This window comes from Oncorhynchus clarkii, chromosome 6 (assembly GCF_045791955.1).
Source record: "Oncorhynchus clarkii lewisi isolate Uvic-CL-2024 chromosome 6, UVic_Ocla_1.0, whole genome shotgun sequence".
In the NCBI taxonomy this organism is placed as follows: domain Eukaryota; kingdom Metazoa; phylum Chordata; class Actinopteri; order Salmoniformes; family Salmonidae; genus Oncorhynchus; species Oncorhynchus clarkii.
In genome coordinates, this window is record NC_092152.1 from 15,134,395 (window position 1) to 15,153,364 (window position 18,970).

The 18,970-nt window shown below is 43.0% G+C and overlaps 1 pseudogene; it reads left to right on the forward strand.

Annotated features, from left to right (window-relative positions):
- The window catches only part of LOC139412303 (DNA repair protein XRCC4-like), a 34,496-nt pseudogene extending 17,270 nt beyond the window's left edge, over positions 1-17,226 (forward strand).
- The last annotated feature ends 1,744 nt before the right edge of the window (positions 17,227-18,970 follow it).

Genomic DNA, 18,970 nt, shown 5'->3' on the forward strand with positions numbered 1-18,970 from the left:
GCACGCGCACACGCACACGCACACACACACATACATTCATGCTACACACACATCACAACTGCTGCTACCAGACTCTTATTTACTATTGTTAATACTGCACAATTTAAACACATTTAAACACTTGCCCCTCAATCCCCTCTTCCCTGAAACATATAAATATTGTGCCTTCCTGTATTATACTTATGATAAAAGGTTTATTCTATTCTACCGAGCCATTTACTTTATGTTTGTATTCTTATGTTTTATCATTTGTAATTGCTGTTGCATTTGTTGAGAAGGAACCTGCAAGTAAGCATTTGGCTACATTTCTTTAAATGGACAATTCTGTGAACTATCTTGTGTATCTTCCAAATTGACACAATACCTGTTAGCAAAGGTGTCAGCTAAAGATTACATGCAGGAGCTTGCAGGGATTTGTAGTTTTGCATGATGTCTACTTTGATGCTAATTAGCATTTCTGAATCTGAGAGTAAATAGAGGCGAATAAATTGCTAAAAGTCACCTTGTCCGCGAGAGATTTACATGGTTATCAAAACGTCATGCCATGGTAAGGATACACGAAACACAGCCCTTTAAGTGTTTTTAAAATTCCCTATGGGAAAAATGAATGGTAGAAAAACGATTGGAAACTTTTCCCTGTTTGACCGCTAGGTTTTATGGGAATTATGACACCTCCACAGTAGGGCTCTATATCGTGAAAAATGTCATGAAAACCAAAATTTGCTTTTTGGTCTTAATTTAAGGTTAGGGTTAGTGCATAAGGTTAGCATTGTGGTTAAGTTTAGGGTTAGATTTAAGGTTAGGGTTAGAGAAAATCCGATTTTAAGAAGATAAAATGTAGAAATAGGTGGGGTTTATGACTTTGTGGCTGGGAGGCCTGAGTTTCCCACTTGGAAAGTATCAAAATCAACCAATAGGAAGCTCTACGCAAATAACTTAATTTTAACTCAGAGGTTCAGACTTTCCAACTTGTCATGAATACACCATCTGGCAAGCCAAAATAGTTATTGAGTAAGCACGGTGAACTTGCAAGCACCCCTTTTGAGCAAGCTCTATCCTCAAGATTGACCTCTCTTCTTTTGTCTTAAAAATCATATTAAATCAAAGTTTGTCACGTGCGCCGACTACAACAGTGAAATGCTCTAACCAATAGTGCAAAAATGGTAGTAGGTGAACAATAGGTAAGTAAAGAAATAAATAACAACAGTAAAAAGACAGTGAAAAATAACAGCAGCGAGGCTATATATAGTAGCGAGGCTACATGCAGACACCGGTTAGTCGGGCTGATTGAGGTAGTATGTACAGTGGGGCAAAAAATGATTTAGTCAGCCACCAATTGTGCAAGTTCTCCCACTTAAAAAGATGAGAGAGGCCTGTAATTTTCATCATAGGTACACTTCAACTATGACAGACAAAATGAGGGGGAAAAATCCAGAAAATCACAGTGTAGGATTTTTTATGAATTTATTTGCAAATTATGGTGGAAAATAAGTATTTAATCACCTACAAACAAGCAAGATTTCTGGCTCTCACAGACCTGTAACTTCTTCTTTAAGAGGCTCCTCTGTCCTCCACTCGTTACCTGTATTAATGGCACCTGTTTGAACTTGTTATCAGTATAAAAGACACTTGTCCACAACCTCAAACAGTCACACTCCAAACTCCACTATGGCCAAGACCAAAGAGCTGTCAAAGGACACCAGAAACAAAATTGTAGACCTGCACCAGGCTGGGAAGACTGAATCTGCAATAGGTAAGCAGCTTGGTTTGAATAAATCAACTGTGGGAGCAATTATTAGGAAATGGAAGACATACAAGACCACTGATAATCTCCCTCCATCTGGGGCTCCACGCAAGATCTCACCCCGTGGGGTCAAAATTATCACAAAAATCCCAGAACCACACGGGGGGACGTAGTGAATGACCTGCAGAGAGCTGGGACCAAAGTAACAAAGCCTACCATCAGTAACACACTACGCCGCCAGGGACTCAAATCCTGCAGTGCCAGACGTGTCCCCCTGCTTAAGCCAGTACATGTCCAGGCCCGTCTGAAGTTTCCTAGAGAGCATTTGGATGATCCAGAAGAAGATTGGGAGAATGTCATATGGTCAGATGAAACCAAAATATAACTTTTTGGTAAAAACTCAACTCGTCGTGTTTGGAGGGCAAAGAATGCTGAGTTGCATCCAAAGAACACCATACCTACTGTGAAGCATGGGGGAGGAAATATCATGCTTTGGGGCTGTTTTTCTGCAAAGGGACCAGGACGACTGATCCGTGTAAAGGAAAGAATGAATGGGGCCATGTATCGTGAGATTTTGAGTGAAAACCTCCTTCCATCGGCAAGGGCATTGAAGATGAAACGTGGCTGGGTCTTTCCGCATGACAATGATCCCAAACACACCGCCCGGGCAACGAAGGAGTGGCTTCGTAAGAAGCATTTCAAGGTCCTGGAGTGGCCTAGCCAGTCTCCAGATCTCAAGCCTATAGAAAATCTTTGGAGGGAGTTGAAAGTCCGTGTTGCACAGCAACAGCCCCAAAACATCACTGCTCTAGAGGAGATCTGCATGGAGGAATGGGCCAAAATACCAGCAACAGTGTGTGAAAACCTTGTGAAGACTTACAGAAAACGTTTGACCTCTGTCATTGCCAACAAAGGGTATATAACAAAGTATTGAGATAAACTTTTGTTATTGACCAAATACTTATTTTCCACCATAATTTGCAAATAAATTCATAAAAAATCCTACAATGTGATTCTCTGGATTTTTTTTCTCATTTTGTCTGTCCTAGTTGAAGTGTACCTATGATGAAAATTACAGGCCTCTCATCTTTTTAGGTGGGAGAACTTGCACAATTTGTGGCTGACTAAATACTTTTTTGCCCCACTGTACATGTAGATATGGTTAAAGTGACTATGCATATATGATGAACAGAGAGTAGCAGTAGCGTAAAAGAGGGGTTGGCGGGTGGTGGGTGGCGGAACACAATGCAGATAGCTCGATTAACCAATGTGCGGGAGCAGTGGTTGGTGCTCCCGCATGTATGTACATGAATGTATAGTTAAAGTGACTATGCATATATGATAAACAGAGACACTGTTGCTTCGTCTGCAAACTTAATGATGGTGTTGAAGTCGTTCCTGGCCATGCAGTTGTGGGTGAACAGAGAGTACAGGAGGGGACTGAATACGCACCCCTGGGGGGCTCCAGTGTTGAGGATGTGTTGCTACCTACCCTCACCACCTGGGGGCGGCCCGTCAGGAAGTCCAGGATCCAGTTGCAGAGGGAGGTATTTAGTCCCAGGATCCTTAGCTTAGTGATGAGCATTGTGGGTGCTATGGTGTTGAACGCTGAGTTGTAGTCAAAGAATAGCATTCTCACATAGGTGTTCCTTTAGTCCAGGTGTGAAAGGACACTGTGGAGTGCAATAGAGATTGCATCATCTGTGAATCTTTTTGGGTGGTATGCAATTTGGAATGGGTCTAGGGTTTCTGGGATAATGGTGTTAATGTGAGCCCTTACCAGCCTTTCAAAGCACTTCATGGCTACGGATGTGAGTGCTACAGGTTTGTAGTCATTTAGGCAGGTTGCCTTTGTGTTCTTGGGCACAGGGACTATGGTGGTCTGCTTGAAACATGTTGGTGTTACAGACTCAATCAGGGACATGTTGAAAATGTCAGTGTAGACACCTGCCAGTTGGCCAGCACATGCCCGGAGCACACGTCCTGGTAATCCACCTGGCCCCGCAGCCTTGTGAATGTTGACCTGTTTAAAGGTCTTACTCACGTTGGCTATGGAGAGCGTGATCACACAGTCGTCTGGAACAGCTGATGCTCTCATACATGCCTGAGTGTTGCTTGCCTCGAAGCGAGTATAGAAGTGATTTAGCTCGTCTGGTAGGCTCTTGTCACTGGGCAGCTCGCGGCTGGGCTTCCCTTTGTAGTCTGTAATAGTTTGCAAGCCCTGCCATATAAGATGAGCATCGGAGCCGGTGTAGTATGATTCAATCTTAGCCCTGTGTTGACGCTTTGCTTGTTTGATGGTTCGTCGCAGGGCTTAGCAGTATTTCTTATAAGCTTCCGTCACCTTGTCTTATAAGAGTCCCGCACCTTGAAAGCGGCAGCTCTACCCTTTAACTCTGTGCGAATGTTGCCTGTAATCCATGGTTTCTGGTTGGGGTGTGTACGTACAGTCACTATGGGGACGACGTCCTTGATGCACTTATTGATAAAGCCAGTGACTGATGTGGTGTACTCCTCAATGCCATCGGAAGAATCCCGGAACATGTTCCAGTCTGTGATAGCAAAACAGTCCTGTAGTTTAGCATCTGCTTCATCCGACCACTTTTTTATAGACCGAGTTACTGGTGATTCCTGCTTTAATTGCTGCTTGTAAGCAGGAATCAGGAGGATAGAGTTGTAGTTGGATTTACCAATTAGAGGGCGAAGGAGAGCTTTGTACGCGTCTCTGTGTGTGATGTACAGGTGATCTAGAATTTTTTTCCCTGTGGTTGCACATTTAACATTTTAATAGAAATTGGGTAGAACTGATTTAAGTTTCCCCGCATTAAAGTCTCCGGCCATTAGGAGCGCCGCCTTTGTGTGAGTGGTTTCCTGTTTGCTTATTTCCATCTGTCTGTGGTGGTAAATAAACTGCCATGAAAAGTATAGCCGAAAACTCTCTAGGCAAGTAGTGTGGCCTGCAATTTATCACAATATACTCTACTTCAGGTGAGCAAAATCTAGAGACTTCCTTACATTTCGTGTATTGTTGTTTACAAATATGCACAGACCTCCCCCCCATATCTTCCTGGAGTGTTCTGTTCTATCTTGCAGGTGCAGCGCATATCCCGCTAGCTGAATATCCATGTCATCATTCAGGCACGATTCTGTGAAACATAGGATATTACAGTTTTTGATGTCCCATTGGTAGGACATTCGTGATTGTACCTCGTCTAATTTTTTTGTCCAATGATTGCACAGTGGCGAGTAATATTGACAGTAAAGGCAGCTTTCCCACTCGCTTTCTGAAGATCCTCACGAGGCATCGGAGAATGTCCTGTGCGTCCTGCTTGTTGAATTAAAAAATCTTTGTTTAATCTGAGGTGAGTGATCGCTGTCCTGATATCCAGAAGCTCTTTTTTTGCCGTTAGGTACGGTTGAGAACAGCCTCAATTAATTTGATGCGTTTGATACCATTCCATTTATTCCATTCCATACATTAGAATGAGCCCATTCTCCTATACTGTAGCTCCTCCCACCAGCCTTCTCTGGTTTTCTACCAACCAAATGTTATCATGAAACAATGCTTGATAGCTCGAGGGAACATTACATAAACCTAGCTACGTTTAATGGTGAAATATTGGGAATCTATCTATCTATCTATCTATCTATCTATCTATCTATCTATCTATCTATCTAGCTAGCTAGCTAGCTAGCTAGCTAGCTAGCTTCTGACCTTCTAATCTCTGACCTTCTAATATCTGACCTTCTAATATCTGACCTTCCTTGACCCTGTCATTTTCCTTGTCCTCATCAATGATGCTTCACATGAAGCTGCCAACCGTGTCGAAATATGACATGAATCTGCTTGAAACCACGAAACTGCAGCAACCATCATCAATGCAGAGGGAACTGGATGATCTCAGCACCTGGACCGCTACCAATGACATGCTTCTCAATGAGAATAAATGTGTAGTGATGCATGTCATCTTCTCTGAAAACCCAGCCTGCACCACCCCCTCTTCATCAATGGTGTCCCCCTGTCATAGACATTAAAGTTCAGGGTGCTGGGTCTCTGTCCAGCAGGACCTGCGCTGGAGCAGCCAGGTTGACACCATGACCACAAGCACCAGCAGGAAGCAGTTCCTCCTCAAGCGCATTAAGCACTTCTCTGTAACCACAGCAGACCTACCGTCCATCTACATCTGCTTCGTATAACCAGTTCTGGAATATGCTGTCCCTGGCACCCTGGCCTCACTCAAACCCTGACTACTCAGGTGTTTTGCTAGTTTAGGATTTTACCATTTGTTCATTATTTATGATTGATTTTATAATTGTAAGTATATGTACAATTCAGTCTATGACTGCGAGGAACCAATAAAAGGTACTACTGGCCATGGCCTAACTAGCTAACATAGCTAGCTAGCTAATTCATCCAGCTAGCGCCATCCGGTATTTAGACCACTTCATAGAGAAGGAAAGAGTGACTGAGAGAGAGGGTGGAGCTGTGCGTTATGTCATTCAGTTAGCTACTCCAGCCACCTTGACCTCAACAACATCACAATCTTTGACAACATATTAGCTAGCATAACTCAATTGATGTGATTGAGTTACTACTGTAGCTACATTTCCAGTTTGTTATAGCTACATGCACTAGTAAGGACCGTCACAGGTCACTTTGCCATACAGATTTTAAAGGTGCTTTTTTGGATGCTAATAGGCTAGTAGATATGCCCAGACAAGTGCCCATTTGTAGGAGGGTGAAAGATGGGAGACTGCTAGCCAGAAGCAGAGACAGCCCCCCCCAAGCTGACAGGTTTATAAGGAACACTCACTGTACCACCAGTCTGTCTCCTTCAGGAAACAACAGCAGGCACACAGCTGGCTACCTCATTACCTGAGAGAGTGAAGCTTAGAAGTGTGTTCAACATGTTCAACATGTTACAGAAAGAGAGGGAAATGCAGTAAACCAACTCCCACCCTGTCTCTGTTTGATGACCTCACCTTGGCACCATTTGATGACTTATTTTCTTATCCTTTTTGAAAGGCCCCCTATACTTGACAGCTCTCTGTCTATGTGCTCAGATCAATGGATGTTCACTGTGTGCATGTACAGGCATTCCTGTGTTATTAGTGTATAAAAACAGAGAATGACGATTGTGGGACGCCCCATAATGACACGTCAGTCAAGAGCCCCTAGGAGGTACAGTACTGTAGCTAGATGTGTCTGGACCGATGAATTAAGTTGACTGTTATACCTTGTTTAGAAGGAGTGGGGATGGTGAGGGGGACAAGAGAGGAGATGAGAAAAAGTTGAGAATTTATTTTCCCTATTCAGTCTCACCTCCTTCTTGCCTTTCTCCTCTCTTTCCCTACATCACTCCCTCTCACCAAGGAGTAAGTGAGATGAAGTGAGAGAGAGGGAGCGTTGGAACTTTAAGTCTTGTCTTCAAGCCACCGAGGCCTAGATCCTGAAAGTCTAGTATCTCCTCTAAAGCACTCCATTCTGATAAACAACTTTGAGTTCCTCTTGTGCTGAGAGGCTGCTTCCTTGCTGCTGAATGCCCGTTTGGGTGGGTAGAGAGCTGGGTGCTTATTCTGTAGTGGGTTCTAAAGCGATAGTAGTGAATCCCACACTGATATTGTTTCCTCACACACACCACACACCTACTAACACTTTGCATAAACACACAGGCACACACTCAAGAAGAGAACTTCACTTAATCTTGTTCCCCTCTTTATTTCTGTCTGTTTCTCTCTCTCCCTCTACTTTCCCAACCACCTCTCTGTCTGTTTCTGTCTGTTTCTCTCTCTCCCTCTACTTTCTCAACCATCTCTCTATGTGTAGGTTAACATGGGTGCAGTGGAACTGCACAGTGGCTGCAGGAGTGCAGTGGCTGCAGGAGAAGAATCAGACACTCCGGCAGGAGCGGCAGCACCTCCTTGCAGAGTATGGACTGTGTATGTGTACACGCGTGCACGTGTATGTTTAGATTGAGGGCACGAAAAAAGGAAGTAACTTTCCACTTTTACGATGCAGTCCACTTATCTGTGGGTTGTTGTGCCCGTGCTCTTCGTCTTAGGTCTACTCCCTAGCCCTCTTTCCCCAGAGACTCAACAATGACATCATCACTCAATAACATCAACACTAGCCGCCCAAGTGAGAGGAGAGAGTTACCCACGTCCAGGCCACAAAGACTATTGGGGATTTCTGGGAATTGACTTCAATTAATTAATTAATTTCTTCTTTTTTTCCTTTTTTATTTCCTCCCTGATCCCTTGAGTAGCTGAAAAAGCCAGACAGTAGAGTGGCTCATGTCTGGCCAGGGTGGGGCACATCATCATCCCAATAACACCCACCCAAAGTTCTCTCTCTCAATTCAAAGTGGCTTTAAAGCAAGTGAAATAAACCATTAACAAAAGTGAGAATAAACAAAAAAGCACATAAAAAACATAAAAAAATATACAGTTAACATTGCACTCATAAAGGTTTCAAAGACATAAATATATTTCAAATGTATTATTATCAGCTTTGTACACTGTTTTTAACATTGTGCACATAGTTGTAGTACGAATACCTACAGTAAATATCGTACGACAGACCACAAACAGTGCCTTCAGAAAGTATTCATATCCCTTGACTTATTCCACATTTTGTTATGTTACTGAGTGGATTACACACAATAGCCCTAATGAGAATGAGACAACAGCATGTTTTTTGATATTTTTACGAAGGTATTGAATACAGAAATAACTATTTTACATAAGTATTCACACCCCTTTGCTATGTCACTCCAAATTGAGCTCAGGTGCATCCAATTTCCATTGATCATCCTTGAGATGTAATTTACCCTGCCCCCACCCCCAAATGGACATTTATCATTGTTACAGTTGTAAATATGTATTTATTATTCTTTTTATTATTTAATTTACTTCTCACTTCCCCCTCTGCTGCTCCCCCTATAGACATTCCCTCGAGGATATTCTACCCTGGTTATTGTTGTTTCATTCACTTCTATTTTTGACCTGCAATGTTGGTGCTCAGAACTGAAACATTTCGTTGTTGTCACGTTCTGACCTTTATTTCCTTTGTTTTGTATTTATTTAGTATGGTCAGGGCGTGAGTTGGGTGGGCAGTCTATGTTTGTTTTTCTAGGTTTTGGGTATTTCTATGTTTCGGCCTAGTATGGTTCTCAATCAGAGGCAGGTGTCAGTAGTTGTCTCTGATTGAGAATCATACTTAGGTAGCCTGGGTTTCACTGTGTGTTTGTGGGTGATTGTTCCTGTCTCTGTGTTTGCACCAGATAGGACTGTTTAGGTTTTCACTTTTCTTGTTTAGTCTGTTCATGTATAGTCGTCTTTATTAAAAACATGAATAACCACCACGCCGCATTTTGGTCCGCCTCTCCTTCACCTAAAGAAAACCCTTACAGAATCACCCACCACAACAGGACCAAGCGGCGTGGTGAAAGGCAGCAGGAGCAGCGCGAGGAGTACTGGACATGGGAGGATGAGTTGGATGGTAAAGGACCCTGGGCACAGCCTGGAGAATATCGCCGCCCCAAAGAAGAGCTGGAGGCGGCGAAGGCGGAGAGGCGCTGGTATGAGGAGGCAGCACATCGGCGTGGATGGAAGCCCAAGAGTCAGCCCCAAAAATGTCTTGGGGGGGGGGGGGCACACAGGAAGTGTGGCGAAGCCAGGTAGGAGACCTGCGCCAACTTCCTGTGCTTACCGGGGGGCTGGAGAGACCGGGCAGGCACCGTGTTATGCTGTGAAGCGCACGGTGTCCCCAGTGCGGGTGCATAGCCCGGTGCGGTACATTCCAGCTCTGCGTATCGGCCGGGCTGGAGTGGGCATCGAGCCAAGTGCCATGAAGCCGGCTCTACGGTTAATTTGTTAGATTAGTTGTTAGATTTTACTGCATAGTCGGAACTAGAAGCACAAGCATTTTGCTACACTCGCATTTAACACCTGCTAGATCAATGCTATGTATTTTCAGCCATTCCTGAACCTGAGACCAGAAACAGGCTACCTGAGGGCAATACCAAAATAAATGCTCCATTGATTCTGTATCCTGACAACAAAATCTGCAGAACTTCAATGATTTTATGCCACAAATATTCAACATTTTGTTGGTGGCAATAATTCTATATTACACTTTTAGCTGAAAAGCACAAAGTCTTGAATCTTGCGTTGTTTTATATATGAGCTCGTAAACCCTGTACTCTGGAATCGGTGTATCAAAAATCTCTTCCTGACTATTTTGCAATCTATATGGCAATGTTGTCAACATCCTGGTCCTCAAATGAAACTGGTATACTTTCCTATTTATACTATTTTTTATTCCTCTGCCAGTTTTGATCCTTTATATTGGGCAGACAGACCAGTTCCATACCTCTTACCACTACCACCTGCCTCTTCCATTTTTGGGGTAATGCTGTAATCAATTGGTTGTACTCTTGGATTGAGAAGACCTTCCCGTACAATTCTGATAACTCCACCATTCCAATTTACAATATCATTTAAGAACAAAATACAATTTTCAAACATCTTTGCCATAAATACAGGTATTTTATCAACCAGCACATTCGAGTTCAGCCATAATGTAAAAGTGGAAAGTGGATGCCACCGTGAAATTCGAGGCATTATCAAGTGCTTGTCAAATTGTGAATGAGAGACCGCCTGTGCAAGTGTGTACAGCCTGCACAAAAAAAACAAAGCAGAGCTATTGCCTTTCAAGCTACTTTTTTAAAATCATGATTAGTGTCGAATGTACAATGTAAAAAAAAATCAACACATATAGCCCAATGTTTGTAGAATAACTGAAGTTACATTAATAACTCTAAATCTTTGTTAACCTCTAAAATAAAGGTTATATAAAATAAAACACATAATAGCCGCATGTGCACACTCCCTCAAATCGCTTGGAGAAAATATCCTTTTATATTTTATTCAGCTTTGTTCAATTGTATTCTTCATACTATCAAATAAAATAATGTCACGGAATTCTAAGCAAGTGAACTAGTGTATCCCGTAACCATTTGGCATAGCCAAAGAGTATGCTATTCTGTTCTTCTGAAATAGACTATATTTTCTTCATATCATGCTTCTTTAGACCTGTCTAAAATAAGTATTGGATTTATTGTGAAGGTTTAGGCTATATTACATGGACTTATTCAACTTTTTAAAATGCAGATGTTCCAAAGGTCTGCGTTCCAATGTTCCATCAGTGGCTTGTAGGCTATGTGTGGAAGCCAGGAGATGCTAAATGTGTTTGTTAATTAACGGTCAATTACCATGAGACCGTCAGTTATTTGCTTGTCAATCACCGGCTGACAAAATGTTGTGCCCGCCACAGCCCTACCCCTGTTTCTGGAAATAATTGATCTCCCCCTCTAGGTTGGAGAAGTTGTCTTGATTAAAGTATGGGGATTCTAGTGGGGGGATATAGGTACATTTTACTCTTTTGAGATTATTTATTTTTTAATTTCTAGCCAAATGTAAAATGTTCCTGCTTTGATTAATTTAATGTGCGTTAAGTGTGATCTATACCAAATAGCATACCCCCTAAGTCCCATCCCTGTTTCACACCTGGTTGTTTGGTGGATGGGACTACCAGCTCTCTGTAACCTAGAGGGCAACCAGTGGGTCCATCTGCTCTATACCATTCTTCTTTCAGGAAGACAATGTCTGCATTTCTGATTACTTTGGTGAAGTCTTGGCTCCTGCTCTTTAGGCAAAAAGCAGATGACCTCAAACCTTGTATATTCCAGTCTCTCTCTCACTCACTCACTCACTCACTCACTCACTCACTCACTCACTCACTCACACTCTCTCTCTCTCACACTCTCTCTCTCTGTCTCACCCTCTCTCTCTCTCTCTCTCTCTGTGGCATTAATAGTGTGCATGCATCACACACACCACTAATGTGATGATACCACCTGTGATCCCCAGTCTGGAGAAGCATGTCCAGGACATGGAGACAATGGAGGGAGACCTGTTTTCTCGTTTCATCATGCTGCTTAATGAGAAGAAGGTCAAGATCAGGGCCCTGCAGGACACCATCAGACACGTCCAACAGCGGGTGGAAGAGCAGGAGAACCACCGGTTGGACAACAACTGCATATTCCAACACACCGTCGGGTTCTTTGTTTTGTCTGTCTTCATGTCCCCGGCACCCCTGTCTCTTTACCAACTTGTCAGTTTCTGACATAGGCCGCCGCATGATGATTGTCCTATAAATAAGAAAACGTACAATCGGTGTCTTTTGAGGGACTAACTTGTCTGAAAGTAGTTGACTTGAGTTGTACTTTTGATGGACAAAAACCTACAATGATGGACGTTATATATGATTTCATCATGCTTCTGAGTGAGCTGTAGCCATAGTCAACCCAAAGTGGAAAGACAGCCACCCTACTGTTGAAGTTAGTTAGAGGCCCAAGTGGCTCATTTATTGAGCCTGCCTGCCTGCCTGCCTGCCTGCCTGCCTGCCTGCCTGCCTGCCTGCCTGCCTGCCTGCCTGCCTGCCTGCCTGCCTGCCTGCCAGCCAGCCACTGAGCAGACAGTCCTGTCCATACTATATTGAAAGCTCTACATGGGATACTATCGGAATAGTAGATTTTACACATAATTTAGTTGCTTGTGCTTGGCTCTCTTGCTGTCCCTCAAGGTCTTGGATTTAATTTTATTTAATTTAGTTGCTTGTGTAACCAGGAAAATCTGTTGAGAATTTTAATTACATTTTAATCGATTGCTAATGTCAGAAAAAGGTAAACAGATGTCAAAAAAATATCTAATTATTGAGAGAGATGTCAATGATGTCCCCAAATAAAGTGTGATGCCTCAGTGAGTGATCCCTCTCTCTCCTTGTCTCTTCTCCCTCACTCCTGTCTCTCCGTAGGGTAACTGGGGTAACTGTCAAATCCAAGGCTGGAGACAGCATTAAGGAGGAGGAGGACCTGCCTCAGAGCTTCCACCCATCTCAGGCACCCACCGTGCTCAGAGGTTTGTGTGTGTGTTTCTATTCTGATATTCCAATTTTTTCCCACCATGAATACAGCAGCCAAATACTGAAACTCATTGTAATTTAGACACCATGACAAGGCTTGACTAATGAATTTCCCTAAAACACACTGTTGATGTTGATTCTGTGGTACTCTGTCATTACGTTAGCTTTTTTTCCATAGGTGATCTTCCATTGGTTCTCACTTCCAATTGTTCCACCAAGATGGAAGCATGGCGCATGCCAATTCACAAATAAATGCACTTTTTTTTTTAGTTGAAAGGGTTGAATAGGTTTAAGAAAAAATCTGAATGTACCTATCTTATCATTTCAGATCTCCACAAGGGTATAGGGGATTGGGTCTAGGAGTCCATTGGGAATTTGGAGTATGACTATAAAAGGACATTGTGTGTCAATCAATCAAGCACCCCATTGGTCTGTGGAAGTGTCATTTTGCCTTGGCCGACACCCACAGAGAGGTGCCAAGAAGCATTCTTAACCACAGGGTTCACCTTCTTAACCACTGTGCAGTTCAGGAACACTGACATAGCAGCTTCTACCTGTGGTAAAATCTGATTGATGTGTGCTCTATTAAGTTACAGTAGTGTGACCAACACTCTTATTGGTCCACTCCAGCACCACGAGCACAAGCAACAGTTTGGGTGGGGTGTTCAACTGGGTTGAATTTTTCACCCATTCCCTTTACTGCTCATGATGCCATAGGTCATGATATGAATTACCATGACGACATATAGGTCAGGCTCTCCCAGTCCATGTCTGCGAGCTCCCAAGTTTATCCATGTTAATTTTTACTGCTCCATAAACTCCACATGGCAACAGAACTGATGTTAGAACAGTGGTTTAGATCGAAACGCCACCGCCTGGGGTATTGGATGCCTGGAAAGCTCTCACCAGTGAGTCATAAACCCACTGTGTGTAGTCCTCTCTGCTTCCAAGGGGTTCAGCACGTCCGCCTGCGAGGTGGTCCCTTGTCTGCGTCAGAGAGAGCCACCCCCCTGTCTCTACTGTACGGGGGGAACTGGGGCCTCCTTGTGTCTGGTCCAAACCCAGCAGAGGGATGGAGCAGGCGGTTTTGAAATGCAACACAGTCATGGTTCTCTCATCTGTACTGTAGCATCAGGATTAGTTGTGGTAGCTCTGTCCAATGGGTCGGTCTATTCTGTGTGTGTGTGTGTGTGTTAGCACTGTTCAATATTCTCAAACTGACTATATATTCTGTTTATAACCACATTTCCATCCACAGTTTTCATGCGAGTAAAGTCTTACAGGTAATTTGTTCATTCGACATGGTGGGATCGTTTTGTGTCGGTAAAGTTCATTTTGCGAGAAATGGTGGTGGAAATGCCTTTATGTGCAAATACAGATTATAATATTCATCTTATCGTAGCAAACTTGGAGTCAACGCGATGAAATGGTGTGTGGTCCTCCCACTACAACTTGGGAAACCATGCAGTTTATTAGGCTACAGATGAAATAAGTTACAATGAACTTCAGTGTGGTGAGAGTGCCCGATGATGAGCTTGGTGTTCCTTTCCAATAAATATTGAGGGTCTAATTTTGGTGACATGATGATCAATGCTTGACTGCCGTTTTATAAATTTGAATATTCTAGCTCTTATCCATATTAATCACATCATGCAGACTAGCCTACCTGCACTGTATCTGTGAGCTGTTGTCCAGAGTGCATGTGCCAAAACCAGAGTAGGCACAACTGCTATTTAATGCAACAGTTTTTGGGACAAAACATCGACAAAAATTATTACGTTGAAAATGCGATGGAAACACATTCAACTTTAGATTTTTATTCAGCACATAAACATTTTAATTTTGTGTGTACTATGTAATCACACACTGACTTTTTCTCAGCAACAAGTCCATTTTGTGGAAGCACCACTGAAGGGAAACTGTGCCTATTTTATTTTTGCTGATTTTAGAATATTCAAATGAAAATCTGTCGCCATATGTGCTTCTTTGTGTTTTTGTGTTTGTCTGTGAACATGACCAGACCAGAGTAAGCCCATGTGGCTGTTTTGACCCTAGTTAACCCATGTCCGTCTGTGAGTGTCATGGTTTAACTTTTCCTCTTGATTATGGCCTGATAAGAGAGAGTAGGATGACAGACAGATAAGTGTGAGGGAAAAAGGAAATCTAGCCTACAATTTTCCCGTCATTTTTTCTGTGCTCTGTAAATGTCTACATGTGACTCTATGACACACTCTTACAGGAAGTACATTTAGGACCCAAAGACCTATGGAGTGGAAACAAAGGAGAGAGTGTCAGGGCTGAGAGAGGGAAGGGTAGGGAGGGAAGGAGAGTAGGAGTGTGAGGGAGCAGAGAGGGAAGTGGGGATGATGAGGTGTCCTTTAGACTATGACAGACCTCTAAATCTACGGCATCCCCAGGTGACCCCCTTGTATATTCTATAATGTATGTAGGCCACATTAAATGAGGCACTACATTATCACCCCTGCTCTCCTATGAATGAGGGGGGAAAAGGTTTAAAGGTGGAAACAGAGTGATTACAACCTGGGGAGGTTTTCAGCATCTCAGTTCATCAACCATGGCCAGTCACTCTCCTTGAGATCAGTTGACCTAAATCATTTCTGACCATCACTCATCACAAAACTGACAGTTCCCTGCCAATTACTCTACAAAGGAGACAGTAGTACAGGCAAATGAATAGGTTAGGACCCGGGTTGGAGTAAAGAATTAGGGTTAGGACCCGGGTTGGAGTAAAGAATTAGGGTTAGGACCCGGGTTGGAGTAAAGAATTAGGGTTAGGACCCGGGGTGGAGTAAAGAATTAGGGTTAGGACCCGGGTTGGAGTAAAGAATTAGGGTTAGGACCCGGGGTGGAGTAAAGAATTAGGGTTAGGACCCGGGTTGGAGTAAAGAATTAGGGTTAGGACCCGGGTTGGAGTAAAGAATTAGGGTTAGGACCCGGGTTGGTGTAAAGAATTAGGGTTAGGACCCAGGTTGGAGTAAGGAATTAGGGTTAGGATCCGGGTTGGAGTAAAGAATTAGGGTTAGGACCCGGGTTGGAGTAAAGAATTAGGGTTAGGACCCGGGTTGGAGTAAAGAATTAGGGTTAGGACCCGGGTTGGAGTAAAGAATTAGGGTTAGGACCCGGGTTGGAGTAAAGAATTAGGGTTAGGACCCGGGTTGGAGTAAAGAATTAGGGTTAGGACCCGGGTTGGAGTAAAGAATTAGGGTTAGGACCCGGGTTGGAGTAAGGAATTAGGGTTAGGACCCGGGTTGGAGTAAGGAATTAGGGTTAGGACCCGGGTTGGAGTAAAGAATTAGGGTTAGGACCCGGGTTGGAGTAAAGAATTAGGGTTAGGACCCGGGTTGGAGTAAGGAATTACATGCTGACCACACCGCTCGTATCACGTGCGCAAGCGTTGCAAAATACATTTGCACATAGATGTTATTCAATCATTACACCAACACTGCTCATGGGCGTCAGCAAGCGTCTGCGTGGCCAGGTGCTAAAATAGAAATTGGTTCTATTTGTGACGCTCAACATGCTCCTCATTGGTTTTTAGGAGCATACACCCATGTGCCATCTCCTCATAGGTTTTTAGGAGCATATACCCACGTGAGTGACTGAAAGATGAACTCAGGTCCACACTCCGGTAGGTTGTAGTAATGCTGTAAAGTTGATTGCCAACTCCAAAGAAGAAAAAGAAGCCTTAAGGAAGGAGGAGAGATGATGAGAAACAAATTAGGTTTACCGTTTTATCTGTGGATTAATTGTCGTAGAAGTGGACCTTGTACATTTCAGGTTAAATAACAACCCAATGTTTATATACCAGGACAAGTTAGCTAGCAACAGCAAGCTAGCTAGCTAAATTGCCATAAATGTTCAATGCTTTTTGACCTGTCCCAAAATTAATATAATTGGTTCAGAGTTTGTTTTGATATTTCATCCTGTGTGTCCTGATCGCTTCTGGTGTGGGTGAACAAAATCGAAGTGCGCACGAGGACGGAGGCGCGCGTCCAGTTTGGTCAGCATGTTAGGTTTAGGATAATAGGACCTTAGACACAGTCATTTGATACATGTGAATTAAACCTCAAGGGGCAGTTGCATACGTAGGTGTAAACTGGTTCCGTACAATCACCTTTTTTATAGACATTTCATAGATCTTTTCATAACCTTGGTGTGTTTTCTGGCATTGTGAATGAATGAGCTCATCAAAGAATGTGGCCCTGAATGGCCCCCCTTAATCACTTTACAGCCAAACTGACTTAAAGTAAATACATCCCCTCTGACTACTGACACCACCAACAGCTTTGAGAGGGTGTCTTTTATGTAATTTGTGTGTGTATGTGTTTGTCACCCAGACATGTCAAGCCAGACGAGCTCTATGGAGGACATTGTGCAAAACATTAAAGATGTGTTGCCCAGCAGCAAGCATGTACTCTGTTACCATCAGAGCCCAGAGTTAAAGGTCAAGAAGCCCTCTCCAGACCAGAAGTAAACTCACAGGTTAGTGCAACAGCCAATGAAGCCCTAATATGGTAGTTGTCAACATCAGAATGATCCTATTCATTACCTTTGACCTCCCTACCACCATTATTATTATCAAAATGTCATACAGTGCCTTGCGAAAGTATTCGGCCCCCTTGAACTTTGCGACCTTTTGCCACATTTCAGGCTTCAAACATAAAGATATAAAACTGTATTTTTTTGTGAAGAATCAACAACAAGTGGGACACAATTATGAAGTGGAACGACATTTATTGGATATTTTAAACTTTTTTAACAAATCAAAAACTGAAAAATTGGGCGTGCAAAATTATTCAGCCCCTTTACTTTCAGTGCAGCAAACTCTCTCCAGAAGTTCAGTGAGGATCTCTGAATGATCCAATGTTGACCTAAATGACTAATGATGATAAATACAATCCACCTGTGTGTAATCAAGTCTCTGTATAAATGCACCTGCACTGTGATAGTCTCAGAGGTCCGTTAAAAGCGCAGAGAGCATCATGAAGAACAAGGAACACACCAGGCAGGTCCGAGATACTGTTGTGAAGAAGTTTAAAGCCGGATTTGGATACAAAAATATTTCCCAAGCTTTAAACATCCCAAGGAGCACTGTGCAAGCGATAATATTGAAATGGAAGGAGTATCAGACCACTGCAAATCTACCAAGACCTGGCCGTCCCTCTGAACTTTCAGCTCATACAAGGAGAAGACTGATCAGAGATGCAGCCAGGAGGCCCATGATCACTCTGGATGAACTGCAGAGATCTACAGCTGAGGTGGGAGACTCTGTCCATAGGACAACAATCAGTCGTATATTGCACAAATCTGGCCTTTATGGAAGAGTGGCAAGAAGAAAGCCATTTCTTAAAGATATCCATAAAAAGTGTCGTTTAAAGTTTGCCACAAGCCACCTGGGAGACACACCAAACATGTGGAAGAAGGTGCTCTGGTCAGATGAAACCAAAATTGAACTTTTTGGCAACAATGCAAAACGTTATGTTTGGCGTAAAAGCAACACCCTGAACACACCATCCCCACTGTCAAACATGGTGGTGGCAGCATCATGGTTTGGGCCTGCTTTTCTTCAGCAGGGACAGGGAAGATGGTTAAAATTGATGGGAAGATGGATGGAGCCAAATACAGGACCATTCTGGAAGAAAACCTGATGGAGTCTGCAAAAGACCTGAGACTGGGACGGAGATTTGTCTTCCAACAAGACAATGATCCAAAATATAAAGCAAAATCTACAATGGAATGGTTCAAAAATAAACATATCCAGGTGTTAGAATGGCCAAGTCAAAGTCCAGACCTGAATCCAATCGAGAATCTGTGGAAAGAACTGAAAACTGCTGTTCACAAATGCTCTCCATCCAACCTCACTGAGCTCGAGCTGTTTTGCAAGGAGGAATGGGAAAAAAATTCAGTCTCTCGATGTGCAAAACTGATAGAGACATACCCCAAGCGACTTACAGCTGTAATCGCAGCAAAAGGTGGCGCTACAAAGTATTAACTTAAGGGGGCTGAATAATTTTGCACGCCCAATTTTTCAGTTTTTGATTTGTTAAAAAAGTTTGAAATATCCAATAAATGTTGTTCCACTTCATGATTGTGTCCCACTTGTTGTTGATTCTTCACAAAAAAATACAGTTTTATATCTTTATGTTTGAAGCCTGAAATTTTGGCAAAAGGTCGCAAAGTTCAAGGGGGACGAATACTTTCGCAAGGCACTGTATGTC